Source organism: Erythrolamprus reginae, chromosome 1 (genome assembly GCF_031021105.1).
Source record: "Erythrolamprus reginae isolate rEryReg1 chromosome 1, rEryReg1.hap1, whole genome shotgun sequence".
Taxonomy (NCBI): domain Eukaryota; kingdom Metazoa; phylum Chordata; class Lepidosauria; order Squamata; family Dipsadidae; genus Erythrolamprus; species Erythrolamprus reginae.
The window spans coordinates 282,067,490-282,086,326 of NC_091950.1; the positions used below are offsets into that span (position 1 = coordinate 282,067,490).

General features: G+C 47.0%; 1 pseudogene; it reads left to right on the forward strand.

Annotated features, from left to right (window-relative positions):
• Nucleotides 1-2,576: 2,576 nt before the first annotated feature.
• On the forward strand, nucleotides 2,577-4,012 carry LOC139174128 (baculoviral IAP repeat-containing protein 5 pseudogene; annotated as a pseudogene).
• Nucleotides 4,013-18,837: the final 14,825 nt, after the last annotated feature.

The following is an 18,837-nucleotide window of genomic DNA, read 5'->3' on the forward strand; positions in this document are numbered from 1 at the left end:
CAGGTTCGCCTGGTGCACCAGTTGTGACCCTATTTGGACAGGGAGTCATTGCTCACAGTCACTCATGCCCTCATCACCTTGAGGCTCGACTACTTTAATGCTCTCTACATAGGGCTACCTTTGAAAAGTGTTCTGAAACTTCAGATCGTGCAGAATGCAGCTACGAGAGCAATCATGGGCTTCCCTAAGTATTCCCGTGTTACTCCAACACTCCGCAGTCTGCATTGGTTGCCGATCAGTTTCTGGTCACAATTCAAAGTGTTGATTATGATCTATAAAGCCCTTCGTGGCATTGGACCAGAATACATCCGGGTCCGCCTTCTGCCGCACAAATTCCAGCAACTGGTTAGGTCCCACAGAGTCGGTCTTCTCTGGGTCCTGTCGACTAAACAATGTCATCTGGCGGGACCCAGGGAAGAGCCTTCTCTGTGGTGGCCCTGACCCTCTGGAACCAGCTCCCCCCGGACATCAGAATTGCCCCCACCCTCCTTGCCTTTCGTAAGCTCCTTAAAACCCACCTCTGTCGTCAGGCTTGGGGGAACTGAACTACCCTTTCCCCCCTAGGCCTATACAATTTATGCATGGTATGTTTGTGTGTATGTTTGGTTTTAAATAAGGGTTTTTAATTATTTTAAACATTAGATTTGTTATATGCTGTTTACTACTGTTGTTAGCCGCCCCGAGTCTGTGGAGAGGGGCTGCATACAAATCTAATAAATAAATAAATAAATTAAATAAATAAATAAGTAATGAAAAAAGAAAGGTACAGAAAAGGTTATGATGAGTCCCTGATCTAAGACTGAATGGTAGCCTGAGTAAAAGTTTCCTTTGTTTACTGTCATTAATAAAAATACCTGTCCAAAGCTATCCGATGTGTGTCTACAGCCTGCGTGGAGGGAGCTCCATCTAAGTGTCTTTTCCTTTATGACTGAGCATCATGGACACGGATGTATCTTAAGTACCTAAGAGGGCAATAAGGACTGGTGCATTTTTAGCTTGAAACTAAGTTTTAGTGTAAAATTATCAATTAAGAAAGCTATGGAAATATAGTTTCTTGGCCGTCCGATAACTGCACAATGAAGTTGCGTGTAGTTGAATGTAGAGTTTGTGAGCAGAATGGACTATTTGGAACTATCTTGTATAATAGTCCAATTTGAGCAACATCGTTTCTCCAGATACCCATTTACAGCTTGCTTCAACCTTATCAAAGTCATCACTACCATTGCAATCACCTCCTCCTTCTGTCCTGAATGATCTGAGTTTTATAATCCTTGCCTATGTTGCTGTCATAAAAGGCCGCCAACCTCACAAGCTCTTCCCACAACTACTTCTAATCATAGGTGGTAAAGAGTTGCCATTGCCAATTAGTTGTCCTAATCCATAGTGCTATATTGCACAAAGCTTGACATACTATAAGTAATTCAACTTGCAGCAAGCAATGATCCTAATGTTTTTCATACCCTGTTGTAACATTCACTATACCTTAATTAAGATGACCATGCATGTACCATCTCAAGACCAGATCAAGGCTAAAAGTAGAAAGGCAAATTATTGGCAGAACTTCAAATAATTCTCTGAAAATAATTTTCTTATGAGTATTAAAGACACAGTTCTAGTCTAAAAAAATACTAGTCTATTAAAAAATGAAAGAAAAAGGAGTTTGAAAAAAATGAAACAAAAAACCCACAACATACCAGCAAATGGACACAGTGAGGTGGGGTATTTTAGTAAGAATATGTAAACCAATGCTTCCCAATTTTTTTTCTCTTCGTTACCCAAACCTGCTTATCAGAAAATCTTTTATTTAAATCTCCCTGTTGGGTAATGGGTTTCTATGTCATTAATCCCCCCAAAAATACTTTTTCTCAATTTTGGATAATTTACCCCAATGTTGTAAGCAATGGTATGGAATATCTACTAGCTATATTGAATGCCTTGAAATACTCAGGTCCTGGGGAAATGCACTCTAAAATACTGAAGGAAGTGATTGGGACCTCTGTCATATGTCTATCAGAAAAAATTGGGACTGGACAGGATTAGAGAAAACAAATACAGGCCCCTTCTTCAAGAAAGGAAAGAAAGATGATCTCTGCAATGATTGACAAGTGAGCTTAACTTTATTATCTGGAAAGATGTCTGGCCTACATGCGGGAATACAGAACATCCCATCAGGACATATTTCTGTCTAGGTGGTTGTTAAGATTTATTTTTATTTATTTATTTTGTCCAATACATAATACACATTGAAGAGAATAGATATGTAATAATATAAATAAAGAAAAGAATAGAAGAAAAGATATAAAAGTATAGGTGATCATATTTGAAAGGAAGAAAAGATAAATGAGATAAGGAGAGACAATTGGACAGGGGACGGAAGGCACACTGGTGCACTTATGCACCAGGTTAGTATTACATTTAAGTGCACTTATGGGCTCTTTACTAGCACTCTATTTGACCCAGAACTGAGTTGCTGGGGATATTAGCGCTCAGCCTATTTCCCATCATGCCTCGGAAAGCCATTTTGTTTATTTCTTCTTCTTCTTTCCCACTGTGGTTTGAAAGCTCTGGCAACCATCATGTCTGTTGGGGAGGTGAAACTGCAGGTGCCCCCGGGTCTCGAGTTGTAATTGAAAGAGAACCATCTCGCTACGTTTACCCAGTGGCCCTTCGTCTCCAACTGTTCCTACACTGCTGACAAGATGGCTGAAGCTGGATTCATTCACTGTGCTATTGAGAATGCTTCCGATGTGGCACAATGTTTTATATGTTTTAAAGAATTAGAGGGATAGGAAGCTGATGATGATCCCATGGAAGAACACCGTAAACACTCCCCCAACTGTGCATTTCTTGTTCTACAGGAAGACCTTTATGACCTAATAGTACAGTGGTACCTCGAGATACGAGTTTAATTCGTTCCGGACCTGGGCTCTTAAGTCGAGCAGCTCTTATCTCGAACGACTTTTCCCCATAGGAATTAATGTAAATAATTTTAATTGGTTCCAGCCCTCAAAAAACTCACAAAGTTAGTCTAAATTATGCAGAAAGACATGTTTTTAATGAAGAAATGTACATGTACATATAAATGAATAATGAAGTTTCTTTCACTTAACTTGTAAACTTTCTTAAACTTTTAAATTTACATATGTTCAACTTCTCTGCCACCCAATCCTGTAGGACAGAGGTCCCCAACCCTTTTTGCACCAGGGACCGGCTTTAAGCGATCAAGAGAGGAATGGGTGAATGAATGGACGGAGGGTGGGAAGGAAGGAAGGAAAGAGGGAAGGGACAGGAACAGAGGAAGGAAGCAAGGAAACTTATGAAAGGGGAGAGTAAGAGAGGAATGAGTGAAGGGAGGGAGGGAGGGAAGAAGGTGGGAAGGAGAAAGAAAAGAAGAAATAGAGGAAGGAAAGGTAAAAGAGAGAAAGAAAAAGAGCAAGAAAGAAAGAAAGAAAGAAAGAAAGAAAGAAAGAAAGGGGGAAGGGACAGGAACAGAGGAAGGAAGCAAGGAAACTTATGAAAGGGGAGAGTAAGAGAGGAATGAGTGAAGGGAGGGAGGGAGGGAAGAAGGTGGGAAGGAGAAAGAAAAGAAGAAATAGAGGAAGGGAAGGTAAAAGAGAGAAAGAAAAAGAGCAAGAAAGAAAGCTGCAAGCACCCCCCCCCGAGCCCCCCAGGCCGGCTGCAACCTTTTAAAACACGCGCGCCGCTTCGCAGCTGTCTCCTGAAGCCGAACGCGGAAGTTAGCGTTTGGCTTCAGGAGACAGCTCCTTGGCGCTTGTATCTCGAATTTGGGCTTGTAAGTAGAACAAAAATATCTCTCCCCTCCCAGCTCTTATCTCGAGTTGCTCTTAAGTAGAGCAGCTCTTATGTCGGGGTTCCACTGTATAGGAATTTATGAAACTTCGTAAAGAGAGGATGAATAGTTTAATTCAAAAAGAAGTTAAGCACATAATTTTCAAGATGGAGGAAATATGTTAATCTGATCCCTGGACAAATAGACCACCTACATTCATAAACTGTATATGCCCATGGATGCTGTGGGGTTTTTGAGTGTCTAAATGGCATTGAGCAAAATCAAAAGTTGAGTTGCTCAAGTCTGCTGTTCAAGCTTGTTAAGTTTCTTTGTAATTCTTGTGGATTTTCTTCTGAGGTGTTTATTAATAAATATTCTTTTTTTCTGAAATAAAATAAAAATCATAGGCCTGGAAGGGACCATGAAGGGCTTTAGTCCAACAACCTGCCCAAGAACCGGAGTCCTTATACTCTCACAGACAAATGGTTGTCCGATATTTTTTTGAAAATCTCCTGGGATAGAGCACCCACAACTCCAAGAGGTAAGTCTACGGAGAGGGGCGGCATACAAATTTGATTAATAAATAAATAAAATAAATAATAAAGCTGTTCCACTGATTGATCATTCTTATTGTCAGGAATTTCTCCTTATTTCCCTCTAATAAGTTTCCACTCATTGCTTCTTATAATGCCCTAAGGTGTTATGGAGAATAAATTGACACATTTTTTTTCTGCGACAGTCCTTCAAGTATTGGAAGACTGCTATGTCTTACCCAAGCCTTCTCTTTATATGGCTAAGCACACCTGTTTCTCTTTGCTATTCCTCATATGATTTCTAGGGCCTCCACATCTTTTTTGAATTGTGGTAATTAGAACTGGACAAAGTATTCCAAATTGGTACTATCACTTCCTGTGATCTTGATGGTGTCTCTCTGTTGTGGTAGCCTTGGACTGCATTAGGGGTTTTTTGGCAACCGCAGCACATTTCTGGCTCATACTTATCCACCAGGGTACCTAAATCCCTCTAACTGTTAACGACTGTTGAGCCAGGTAACTCCTACTCTATACCTGTGCATTTGGTTTTTCCTGCCTAGGTGCAGGATCTCACTTTTCTCATCACTGAATTGCATGCTGGATAGGGCCCAATGCTCAGGTCTGACAAGATCTCACTGAATTTCAAGTTTATCTTCCAATTGTTGCCAGGTGTTGGCAATTCTCCCTAGCTTGCTGTTGCCTGAAAATCTGATGAGTTTCCTTTCATCTAGATATTTATGGAGATGTTGAAGAGCACTAGGCCCAAGACAGAACCTTGAGATTACCCCACTGCATGCTTCCCTTCATGTAGATGTGGCTCTGTTGTGGACTACATACTGAGTGTGGCTAGTGAGTCAAATGGGAATCCATCTGGTAGTGGTTCTGTCTATCCAATACTGTTTTATCTTATCAAGAGATAGGCTGTAGTCTACCTTGTCAAATGCCTTACTGAAGTCCCAATTATATCATATCCACAGCATTTCCCTGACCCACTAATTCAGTCGAAATGGGATGTTTAAGCATGGACCCTTGCTTGTGCCTCCTTTGCTTCCAGCCATCTGCCCCAGCTTTCTTTCTGCATTGGCCCTCCCCTGGCCATTCTCCATGGCCAATGGGCTCCTGACACTCCGCCCCTGCTCATTTGTCCAGATATTGTTTGATCCATTGGCAATGGGAGAATGCAGGGGGCATTTATTTTTTTAAAAAATATATACTGGCTTCTTCACAAGTCTACAATTGCAGAGGGCATGGACACTCAGATGAATGGCAAGGCTAGCATGACTTCTGTGATTGCAGGGAGCATGGGGCAGCAACAGATGAACTGAAGTGGTGTGTGGCTTGGGAGAGCCCTGCTATTGCTATTACTCTGGTCCAGTGTTTCCCAACCTTTTTTGAGCCGCGGCACATTATTCATATTTTCAAAATTCTGGGGAACACTTGGGGGGGGGGCTAAAGAAAAGTTTGAACAAAAAAAAAATCTCTTCCTCCATTTCACTCTATTTCTCCCTCCCTCTTTCTCTCCCTTCCTTCCCTTCTTTCTCTCTCTCCATCCCTCTTTCTTTCTTTCTTCGTCTCTTTTTTGCTCTCTTTCTCTCTCCCTCCTTCCCTCCCTCTATGTCTTTTCCTCTCCCTCCTTCCCCCCTCTCTTTCTCTCGCTCTCTTGCTTTTTTTCTCTCTCATTCTCTCTCCCCTCCTTTTTCTCTCTCTCTCTTTCTCTCTCGTTCACCACGCCGGCAACAGAGAGAAAAAGAAAGTGAGAGAGCCGGAGAGAGTGGAGGGAGAGAGCCAGCGGCTGTTGTCTTCGCCTCTGCCAGCCGGCTCTGCAGCTAAGAGGCAGCAGCGATCAGCCCCCTCGCCCTCCCAGACGTCCCCAGCGCCCAGCCACGCGCCGCCTCCCGTTAGCCCGGCTGACTTTTCCCTGCTGCCATTTTCTCTTCATGGCGCAAAGCCACAGTCCCGGACTCCCGGATCGCTCGCTTCTCCAGCCAGCAAGCCGGCTGCCGGAAAAGCATTGCACTTTTTCAATGCGCGGCGCTTTCCTGGGCAGATGGCTTTGCTGACCGGAGAAGCGAGCGATCCGGGAGTCCGGGACTGTGTGGCTTTGCGCCATGAAGAGAAAACGGCTCGGGCAGCAGGGAAAAGTCGGCCGTTTTCTCTTCATGGCGCAAAGCCACACAGTCCCAGACTCCCGAATCGCTCGCCCCAAGGCAGGAAGCTGTGGCGGAGGAGAGGGGGCAGATCGTGCCCCAAGACAGGAGGCGGCGGCGGCGGAGAGGGGGCAGCTTACGGGGAACGGTGCTCGCAGCTGTCCCCCGGCTACTGCCAGATGCCGCTGTTTCCAGCGCTTTCCTGCTGGGCCCCAAAGAAGGAAGGTGGGAAAAAGGAGGCGCGAATAATGAAGCTCTCCTTTTTCCCGCCTTCCTTCTTTGGGGCCCATCAGGAGAGCGCCGGAAACAGCTGCATCGGGCAGTAGCCGGGGACAGCTGTGAGTGGGAGCTCCAGGTCTGAGGCACCGGCGGTCCGACACTGGCAGCGCCCCACCCAGCTGGAGCTTCCCTAGGCTTCGCGGCACACCTGGCTGTGTCTCGCGGCACACCAGTTGGGAAACGCTGCGCTGGTCTGAGGCCTGATAGACAGTTCGGCTGTCCCCAAGCCACATGCTCTGTTCTTCTGCCATGCCCCCAACCCCCTGCAATGCCAGGAGCTGCACCAGCCTTGCTCCTCTTCCCCTCTTTCATTGGAGCTGACTGAGTTGCCAAGCTCTCTTTGTGAAGCCTCCTTTAGGCACCCTTCCCTCGCTTCCTGGTCCCTCCCTACACATTGTCTGTCCCCTCCCCATAGTGGCTCTGGCAGTTGCTGTTCTCACTGTCATTCCCTCCCTCTCCACTCCTAGTGACAACCCCAAAACTGCAGAGTAGCTGCAGGACTTTTTTTTTTTGCATTGCAACCCCAGCCCTTGTGATTGCCCACTGCCAATCATATACTGCCCCCTCAGCACCATTCTTCGGCCTGCCACGTGATTGGCTGGAGGCTACTTGTCCCTTGTATCCAAAGGCACAGTCAAATGAATGGGCAGGGACAAAGGTCAAGGGATTGAGGGCCAGGGCCCATTGGCTGTGAAGAATGGCTGGGGGAGGGCCAGAGGAAGAAGAAAGCTGACTGTAAATAAGTTGAAGCAGTTGGCTGGGGGTACAGGAGGAGCAGCCAAGGGTCCCTGCCTAAACATTCTAAACCTAACACCTCTACATGGGGCTACCTTTGAAGAACGTCCAGAGATTACAGCTAGTCCAACATGCAACCGTGAGAGCCATCATAGTCTTACCAAATTTTGCCCATGTATCTCCAACACTCCACGAGCTGCATTGGCTGTCTATTAGTCTCCGAATGCAATTCAAAGTGTTGGTCATGTTGGTCGTGATCTATAAAGCCCTACGTGGCTTAGGACCAAGTTATTTACAGGACTGTCTCCAGACTCATATATCCCAGTGACCCGTCAGAGCCCACAGAGTTGGCCATCTCTAGGTCTTGTCAGCCAAGCAATGCCATCTGGCAAGGCCTAGGGGAAGATCAAGGGCAGCTCTGACCATAGTTCCCTCTAAGCTGAGCAGTGAGCAATCGCTCACTTAAAAATCATCATCAACTCAGAGTTTTTCAAACCTGCCCAGAAGCCGAGAGGGAAAGAGTGAGAGGGGAGAGAGAGGAAGAGAGAGAAACAGATAGAAAAAAGAGAGGAAGGAAAAGAGAAAGAAAAAGAATGGGAGTAAGGAAGAGAGAAAGAAAATCAAAATCTAGTTTGAAACTAGCTCAACTATTTAAGTGGCATTTTGATATTGATAGAGTTGCCCTATTATGAGCTCACTGTTATAGACACACAGTACAGTATTTTATTTTGAAATTCTCTGAGGCAAAACAGGGTGGGTTTTTTATTTGTTTGTTTGTTTGTTTGTTTGTTTAATATTTCTGTGCCGCCCAGTCCCGAAGGGACTGCCGCTCAGACACTATACTTTTCCGCCCACCCCCAAAAACTATTAGAGAGAACACTGGCTCTGACTCTCTGGAACCAACTTCCCCAACAGGTTCGAACCATCGCCACTCTCCTGGCCTTCTGGAAGGTTTTAAAAACTCAACCTTTGCTGGCAGGCTTGGGGCCGTTAAGCTCCAACATTGCAGTTTAGTATGACTGTTAGTATGATTGAGAGGTGAACGAGTGGGATTTCTTGATTTTATGACCTGGGTTTTAGATTGGTTTTAAATTATATATCTTTTTGTAATTGGGCTTCAGAATTGTTGCTTTGCATTATTTATATGTTGTGAACTGCCCTGAGTATTCAGAGAAGGGCGGCATATAAGACAGACCAACCAACCAATCAACCAACCAACCAATCAATAAATTAATCAGTCATGCATGATCAATCAATCAGGCATGATCTGTTTTGAACAAGCCCATGCTGGTCAACTGTTTGTGGCAAGCCCCTGACTGGCGTTCTCTCTCCGTGGCCTCTTCAGCTTCCACCACAGCTGGAGAAGGCTAGTAGATGGTCTCAATAGGGATAGGCGATCCATCATCTACCGGCTTCCCTGTGGCTTGCTTCTCTTCCTCCATCTTTCCTGAGTCCTGAGTCTTTACACCACCCAGTGCTCAGAACCCCGAACAGTGCCTCAAGGATTTGGGGCAGCTGATTATTTTTTAAGGGAGATTCAGGTTAATGTCAGGGTTTCAAATAGCATCCAAAATTAAATCAGTCTGAGTCAAAGTATTCCTCAGAGTTCCAATTTATTAACAGAGCCATGTTGGTACATCTGGGTAAAAGATGAATTTGAAGTCCTCTGGGTTTCACCACCCAGTTGAAAGTTCACATCTTTGCCCCCATACATCCATCACATTGTCCAATCATTTGCTATGCTGGCAGAGTCCTCCCATCTCCTTCTGTGCAGGTGCAGAGGTGCAGAGACAAAGGATGGCTTTCTAGAAAGAATATGGCTACATACTAACAACCTCATACAACTCCCCCTCCCATTTTCCCACAGTAGAAAATGCATAGTAAAATAGTATAAAATGTGGCAGGCCTAAGATCCAAAATAAAATGGCTTTGGCCTGACACTAGGCTTATGAAAAGAAGGACTAGAAGTGACATGATAGAAGTTCTGATATCTCAAGGGTTGACACAAAGAAGGGGGAGTCAAACTATTCTGCAAAGCATCTGAAGGTAGAACAAGAAGCAATGGATAGAAACTAGTCAATGAGAGAAGTAGCCTAGATCTTGTTCTGTCTGGGTTCCCCCAGACCTCAACACCAACTGGAAAAAACAGCCAGACACTCTGGTAAAAGCCAAAAGTATTTTATAACTGGAAAAAATAAGCACAGAGGAAAACCTGTTCTTCCCAACAGACAGGCTATAATACGTTACAGCAGGGTCCTGATGTCCAGACAATACAGCAAGCTTCTTGCTGGCACCCCCCCCCCCCCAAGGTTTCAATAGTCAAAGGCACAAACCAGGATTCCAAGACGCCAAAGTTCACAGCCAGGTCCCACGACTCTCAAAGATAAAACTCCACAAGCCAGGAAGGGTGGGTCTGCCTTTTAGCCTTTCCCAAGAGCACCACACCCAAACCCAGCTGTTGCCACTTTAATGCTGAAAGTACTTAGCCAATTGATTCCGTCTCTGAGTAGCTCTTCTTTGTCGCAGATCAATTATGGCTTGTGCATTTTCCTCTAAGGAATCCAGGCTGCTTGCTGGGGAGAGCTCCCCCTGGTGGGACTCTGGCTGTCCTCCCTCTTCTTCAGCCTGGGATTCCTCCTCCTCGTCTGTCTGCACCTCCTGTTCCTCAGCCTCTCCCTCTGAGCTGGAAACCGACAGAAGATCAGCCGTTCCCGGAGGGGCCTCAGACGGAACCACAACACCCCCCCCCCGCGGAAGGCCCCTCCCCACCTGCCAGCGGAGAGGACGCAGTCTCTGAGGGAACTGGGCGTGAAAATCCCGAATAAGGTCGGGAGCGTCCAACAACGCCGCTTCCACCCAGGAGCAATCATCAGGGTCCCCCTCCACCCATTGCACCTTGTACCGGAAGCAACCGTCCACCCAACGGGAATCCACAATGTCATGTACCATAGCTTCAGGGAGGTGGTCACGAACACACGGGGCAGGAAACACGGGAACATTGGGACGGAGCGGACAATCGGGAGGAACAGGGACTAACAGTGAACGGTGAAACACAGGGTGAACCTGCAAGTTGGCCGGCAGGGTGAGCCGGTAGGCCACCGGATTGATCACCCGCTCAACGGGAAAAGGACCCAGGAACCGGGGATCTAATTTGTGTCGGGGTAATTCAGAGGCTACGTATTTCGTGGACAGCCACACCTGATCCCCCACCACCAAGGGGGGCACATCCCGTCTGGAGCGATCAGCCACCCTCTTGTAGTCCTCCTTGGCTTTATTCAGGTACCTCTTCACCATTTCGTGGACCGCCTGCAGCTCCGAGAGAAAGTCCTCAGCAGCAGGCACCGGGGAATCTAGGAGGGTCAAGGGAAAGAGGCGAGGGTGGAAACCATAATTTGCGAAAAAGGGCGTGAGCCGGGTCGATGAGTGGCGGGAGTTGTTAAAAGCGAACTCCGCTACAGGGAGGAACCGGGACCAATCAGTCTGGCGATCCGCCACGACACACCTCAGGTATTGCTCCAGTATCCCTATAACTTTTTCTGTGCCTCCATCGGTCTGGGGGTGCTGCGTCGATGCGAGGCACACGGACACATTCAGGGCCGACATCAATTCCCGCCAAAACCGGGCTGTGAATTGTGTTCCCCTATCAGAGACCATTCGATCCGGGAGCCCATGTAACCTAAACACGTGGCTGATAAACATTTGAGCCGTGAATTGGGCAGTGGGCACCCTAGTGCAAGGTACAAAATGGACCATCTTGGTGAGCATGTCCATCACCACCATGACTACCGTGAAGCGAGCAGAGGAAGGCAAATGAGTTACAAAGTCAATGGACACGGCACCCCAGGGTCTCTCAGGCGTGGGCAAAGGTTGCAGTAATCCCGGTGGGGCTCCAGTCACCCCCTTGACCGTACGACACCGGACACAGGTGGCCACATAGGAACGCACATCATCTTGGATGCGTGGCCACCAGAATGTCCGAGAGACCAGCTCCAATGTTTTGAACAGGCCAAAATGCCCCGCCACTGGACAGTCATGACACTGGGTCATAATCAACCCTCTCACTGGCCCGGCGGGAACATACAGCTGCCCCCGGTACCGAAGCAGACCGTCTTGAAACGTCCAGGGGGAATTGGGTATTAACTCCCGCACTCTCTGCGCTACAAACCCATCCTCCCGCTGCGCCTCCCGTAAACGGCGACGCAAGTCCACTGGGTCCTGAGTGGCAGCCAAAGCTGCAGGGGGTAAAACTGTCTGCAGAGGAGCCGGCTCCTTCGGGTGCGTGTACTCCGGCTTGCGCGACAAGGCATCTGCTCGAGGGTTCTGGGCACTGGGAGTGTACCTGATGCGGAAATTGAACCGCGCGAAAAAGAAGGACCAGCGGATCTGTCTCTGGTTTAACTTCTGAGCCGTCTGCAAATACTCGAGGTTCCGGTGATCCGTCCGTACCTCGATTTGATGACGGGCCCCCTCCAGGTAATGCCGCCAATGCTCAAAGGCGGCCTTCACCGCTAAGAGTTCCTTCTCCCAAATAGTATAATTCCTTTCCGAGGGAGACAACTTCCGGGAGAAGTAGGCACACGGAAACAACATGTCACCGGGACGATGGGCTTGGAGGAGCACTGCGCCAACCGCTACATCTGAAGCGTCTGTTTCTAACACAAACGGCCGAGCGGGATCAGGATGGCGCAGAAGCGGTTCCGCCATGAACGCCGCTTTCAGGGCATCAAAAGCCCGCTGTTCCGCCTCCCCCCAACCAAACGGGACTTGTTTTTGTAACAACCGAGTCAAGGGCGTGGTTAACGTGGCATACCCCGGAACAAAAGCCCGATAGTAGTTCGCAAACCCCAAAAGACGACGTACGTCTTTCACCCATCGTGGAGGTTGCCAAGACTGAAGTGCGGCCACTTTGCCCGGGTCCATGAAAATGCCACCTGGAGACAAAATGTGCCCAAGGAATTCGACGGTAGTCTGGAAGAATTGGCACTTCTCCAGCTTGGCATACAAATGCTGCTCCCGCAACCGGAGCAGGACCCGGCGCAAATGGTTCAAATGCAAGGCATGGTTCGGGGAATACACTAAAATGTCATCAAGGTAAATCACCACAAAATGGTCCAACATGTCCCGGAACACGTCGTTCATCAGATGTTGAAACACGGCCGGGGCGTTGGTGAGGCCAAATGGCATCACTGTATATTCAAAGTGGCCGTAACGCGTGCCAAACGCTGTCTTCCACTCATCCCCAGCCCGCATCCGGACCAAATTGTACGCACTGCGCAAATCGATTTTGGTGAATACCATTGCCGTCCGCAACCGGTCCATGAGTTCAGGGATCAAGGGCAAGGGGTACCTATTCCGCACCGTGATGGCGTTAAGGCGGCGATAGTCACAGCAGAGGCGAAGATCGCCCGTTTTCTTTTTCACGAACAAAACAGGGGCAGACAAAGGGGACTTGGATGGCCGAATAAATCCCTTGGCCAAATTCTTCTCCACAAACTCCTTGAGGGCCACAAGCTCCGGCTCGGACATGGAGTACAAACGACCAGCCGGGAGCTTGGCGTCAGGGAGCAGGTCGATGGCACAGTCATACGTCCGATGCGGTGGTAGCCGATCCGCCTCCTTCTCGTTGAACACATCGGCGAATTCCTCGAGGCAACGGGGTAATTGGATCGCGGGAACTACTGGGCCGTGAGTTGCGCACACATGTCGGTGATGGTCCACGCACTTCAAACTGGAGAATGTGACCAGGTTCTGGGACCACACCACATGCGGGTCATGTGCACGCAGCCATGACAACCCCAACACGAGGGGAAAATGAAGCCCCTTGGTAACATAAAACTGTAGGGCCTCCTCATGAGTTCCGATGCACATCCGCACCGGCAGGGTCTGGAAACGGATGGGACCAGCCAGCAAAACCCGCCCATCGATAGTCTCCACAGTTAATGGCGGGGTAACAGGACAAAGGGGCAAGGAATGACGTTGGGCAAAGGCTTCGTCCAAGAAGTTCGTCGTCGCCTTCGAATCCACGAGGGCCAACGCGGGATAAGTCCGAGTCCGTTGCGCGATATGCAGAGTCACCGCAAACGTCAGGTGTCGAAACGGTCCGAATTCGGGAGTCGTGGAGTCAGAAGAAAGTGGGATCCCCGCCCGACCTAGTGTTGCCACCAAGCCGGGCCCCCCTCGTTTCCCGATCGTTCCGGCGACGGAGGACATCCAGACGAAGGCCCCGCCATCGGAGAGTTCAGGGCAGGGACGGGGACACAAGGGGTTGTCTCCTGTAACTGCACAGGGGACGCCATGGGAAGCACGGGAGAACTGTAGGGTACGGGAACGACGGCAGCCACCGTGCTCCGCCTCTTGTGGGGACAAACGACAGCAAAATGTCCCGGGGCCCCGCAATAGAAGCACAACCCAGCTGCCCGCCGACGCCCTTGTTCCTCCGGGGTCTGTCGGGGTCGGGCGTAACTCACGTCCATCGGCTCCCCGGCAGCAACACGATTCATCAGGCGTGGAGGCAGCGCTGGTGAAAAACGTCGGGGCGCAGGGACCGGAGCCGGGGTGCTTACGGTCGACAACCCCCGCCACGGAACAGGTGTCGGCGGGACGCCTGACGCACGGGGGTTGGACCGTCCCGCTCGACGGACTTCCCTGGCCAACAGCCTGGCCTCTATTGCCAAGCAATGCCGCTCCAAAGCGTCCAACGTGCCGGGCATCACCTCATGCACCAGTTCGTCCAACATCGTGTCTGATAGTCCATCCTGAAAGGCCTCGATCAGGGCAGCCTCATTCCACTGGACTTGCCCGGCCAGAGACCGAAAGTCAGCCATATAGTCCGCCAGGGGGCGCGAACCCTGGCGTAATTGCTTCAGCGCCCACATGGCCGTCTGCTCCTGCACCGGGTCCGCAAATTGGTGACGCAGCAGGTCACAGAAAGCGTTGTAGTTCTGGAGTAGCGGGTCATCCCGGGCCAGGTAAGGTGCCACCCACGACGCTGCAGGGCCAGCCAACAAACTACACAGAAACGCCACCTTGTGGTCATCCCCTGGGAAGTGCATCATCTGGGCGTTGATAAAAAGCTGCACCTGGCTCTGGAACGCAGAAAACAGCTGCCGGTCCCCCCAGAACTTTTCCGGCATCGCCACAAAACATTTCCTTCTGGGCAAAGGTGCTGGAGGAGGTACCACAGGTGCCGCCTGGGGTGGGGCCGCCTGGGACAAAACCTCCACTTGGCGTTGTAATAACAGGACTGTCTGGGTCAACTGAGCAATGTCCCCTCGCAACTCTGCAAAGACAGCCTGCATGTCAGCTGCAGAAACATCCATGGTGGCAGGCAAAAACAGGAAGCCAAAAAGCAAAAGATGTCCAACAAGGAACCAGCAGCAGAGAGCAAGAAAAAAAACAACCAAACCACCCCTCCAAAATGAGCACCAGGTGTCTGGTGGTTGGTGGAGTTTTATACTGTTCTGTCTGGGTTCCCCCAGACCTCAACACCAACTGGAAAAAACAGCCAGACACTCTGGTAAAAGCCAAAAGTATTTGATAACTGGAAAAAATAAGCACAGAGGAAAACCTGTTCTTCCCAACAGACAGGCTATAATACGTTACAGCAGGGTCCTGATGTCCAGACAATACAGCAAGCTTCTTGCTGGCACCCCCCCCCCAAGGTTTCAATAGTCAAAGGCACAAACCAGGATTCCAAGACGCCAAAGTTCACAGCCAGGTCCCACGACTCTCAAAGATAAAACTCCACAAGCCAGGAAGGGTGGGTCTGCCTTTTAGCCTTTCCCAAGAGCACCACACCCAAACCCAGCTGTTGCCACTTTAATGCTGAAAGTACTTAGCCAATTGATTCCGTCTCTGAGTAGCTCTTCTTTGTCGCAGATCAATTATGGCTTGTGCATTTTCCTCTAAGGAATCCAGGCTGCTTGCTGGGGAGAGCTCCCCCTGGTGGGACTCTGGCTGTCCTCCCTCTTCTTCAGCCTGGGATTCCTCCTCCTCGTCTGTCTGCACCTCCTGTTCCTCAGCCTCTCCCTCTGAGCTGGAAACCGACAGAAGATCAGCCGTTCCCGGAGGGGCCTCAGACGGAACCACAACAGATCTAAGGAGAAATTTCCTGATAAAACAATTAATCAGTGGAACAACTTGCATCCAGAAGTTTTGAATGCTCCAACATTGGACGTTTTAAAGAAGATATTAGATAACCATTTGTTTGAAGTGGTATAGGGTTTCCTGTCTAAGCAGGGGGCTGGACACTAGAAGACCACCAAGGTCCTTTCTAATTCTTCCCTTCCCTTCCCTTCCCTTCCCCTTCCCTCCCCTCCACTCCACTCCATTCCATTACACTCCATTCCATATGATTCCATTGCAAAACATTTATTTAGAGACTTCATCTTTCTTTAAGGTAGAAGCAGATCTCTTCCTGTGACCTAAGATACCCTTTGAATAAGTGGACCTAGAGGTCATGACAATAGGGGCTACAATTTTCAGTCCTTGTATATCAAACAAACCTACTCAATCACCATTATTTTCAGAATTTGTTTTGTTAAAAATAAAATAGATATGACAAATTTTTTGTAGGCTTAATCTGATGATAATGATTTCACTGGGAGATTGGCAAGGAGGAACCGGATAGTGGTATGTACATGATAGTTAAAACTTTTTTTATTGTCATGTAATGGTTGAGCCTGTAATTGAGCAAGCATTTATTTTTAGTCATTAGAGTGTTTTGTGGTGTCTCTGATATGGAACGCTTGTGTACAATAGGATGATCTTTCCCATCCTCAGTCTAAAACATTAGAATAGTCTGGTTCCAGATAGACACACCCCACCCAATATAAATAAATACTTTTTAACTTTGGATGTTCTAATCCTTATGAAGGCATGATCAAGGCATTCCAAGAATCAGATAGTAGAATAACCAAGTCAGAAAGGACCTTGGAGGTCTTCTAGTCCAACTCCCTGCTTAGGCAGGAAACCTTTTCAGCCCCGAGTTCCAAAACGTTTCAGCACTGAGTGCCAAAGTAGGTGTGCACACGTATGCAGAAAATCAGACAATCTTCTGGTTTTTGGCACATGCATGCTGGTTTCTGGCGGGCATGCGTACACAAAGATGAGCTGTCTGGTGTGCATGCACGGGCTCTACCTTGCTTTTTAGGGATGCTCACCACCTCCCTCTACTGGATTGGTGGTATTTGCCGATTCTCCAAATTACTCAAAATTTCTGCTACCAGGTTCTCCAGAACCTGTCAGAACCTGCTGGATTTCACCCCTGATATAATATGATATTATAATTAAATTATTATTATTATTTCAATTGTTATTTTAATATATATATGTGTGTTGGGTTGATTATTAGTGCATAAGAGAACTAATACTGCTTCTCATCCAAGAAGCATTGACGTACATCACAATAATATAGGGTAGGTATTTTACCACTCGGCAGAAGCAGAGGTACTGTCATCTTGTATTTTAATAGTACTGTGCATGCACAGAGGGGCATTTATTATTATTATTATTATTATTATTATTATTATTATTATTATTATTATTATTAATTAGATTTGTATGCCGCCCCTCTCCGTAGACTCGGGCCAGCTTACAGCAATGATAAAAACAATATATAATGACAAATCTAATAGTTAGACTCTAAAAAAGCAATAATACATTTAAAAAGTCTAAAAAACAAGAAACCCCAATATATAAAAAACATACATACAGTCATATCATACACAGAAAACTACATAGGCAGGGGGGGATGTTTCATTTCCCCCATGCTTGACGACAGAGGTGGGTTTTAAGGAGTTTGCGAAAAGCAAGGAGGGTGGGGGCAGTTCTAATCTCTGGAGGGAGCTGATTGCAGAGGGTCGGAGCCACCACAGAGAAGGCTCTTCCTCTGGGTCCTGCCAAACGACATTGTTTAGTTGACGGGACCCGGAGGAGACCAACTCTGTGGGACCTAACCGGTCGCTGGGATTCGTGTGGCAGAAGGCGGTCTTGTAGATACCCTGGTCCAGTGCCATGAAGTGCTTTATAGGTGATGACCAACACTTTGAATTGTGACCAGAAACTGATTGGCAACCAATGCAGACTGCGGAGTGTTGGAGTAACATGGGCATATTTAGGAAAGCCCATGATTGCTCTCGCAGCTGCATTCTGCATGATCTGAAGTTTCCGAACACTCTTCAAAGGTAGCCCCATGTAAAGAGCATTACAGTATTTCCAGGAAGTGATGTACATGTGCTTGTTTCACTTGTGCATGCACACAAAATGTGCACTTTTGTTGCAGTGCAAACCAATGAGGAAGGTAAGCAGAACCCACGCTTAACCAGATGCACCAATATTTCTCACAATAATCTGGTGTGAGATGGTACTTATCTCACCCAAGCAAGGGATAAATCTCTTTAAAGAGGACCACTCAGCAGCAATCTGTGGATACAATAATAGTGGAGAAATAGCTATGTTTTACTACTGTTATTGCCAGGTTGTAATCTATAATATAAGGTCATTCCTGCTTTTCATCCTCCACCAATAGTGCTTTAGGTGTCCTGGACATTTTCGTTTTTTCCAAATTACTCAGAGTATTTTGGGTTTTGTCTACGGAACTTCTCGGTCATCCAGGTTATGGTTGTCCCAGAATGCTTTTTTAAAAGGCAACTGGACTTTGTTTTTCCTTATGCAGTACAATTTATTTTATTTTATTTTATTTTATTTTATTTTATTTTATTTTATTTTATTTTATTTTATTTTATTTTATTTTATTTTATTTTATTTTATTTTATTTTATTTTATTTTATTTTATTTTATTTTATTTTATTTTATTTTATTTTATTTTATTTTATTTTATTTTATTTTATTTTATTTTATTTTATTTTATTTTATTTTATTTTATTTTATTTTATTTTATTTTATTTTATTTTATTTTATTTTATTTTATTTTATTTTATTTTATTTTATTTTATTTTATTTTATTTTATTTTATTTTATTTTTTTATTTGATTTGTATGCCTCCCCTCTCCAAAGATTCGGGGTGGCTAACAACAATAAAAAAGACTATGTAAACAAATTTAATATTAAAATAATCTAAAAAACCCCAATTTAAAGAACCAATCATACATACAAGCATACCATGTATAAATTCTATAAGCCTAGGAGGAAGGGAAAATTTCAATTCCCCCATGCCTGACGACAGAGGTGGGTTTTAAGGAGCTTGCGAAAGGCAAGGAGGGTGGGGGCAACTCTGATATCTGGGGGGAGCTGGTTCCAGAGGGTCGGGGCCACCACAGAGAAGGCTCTTCTCCTGGGTCCTGCCAAACGACATTGTTTAGTCGACGGGACCTGGAGAAGGCCAACTCTGTGG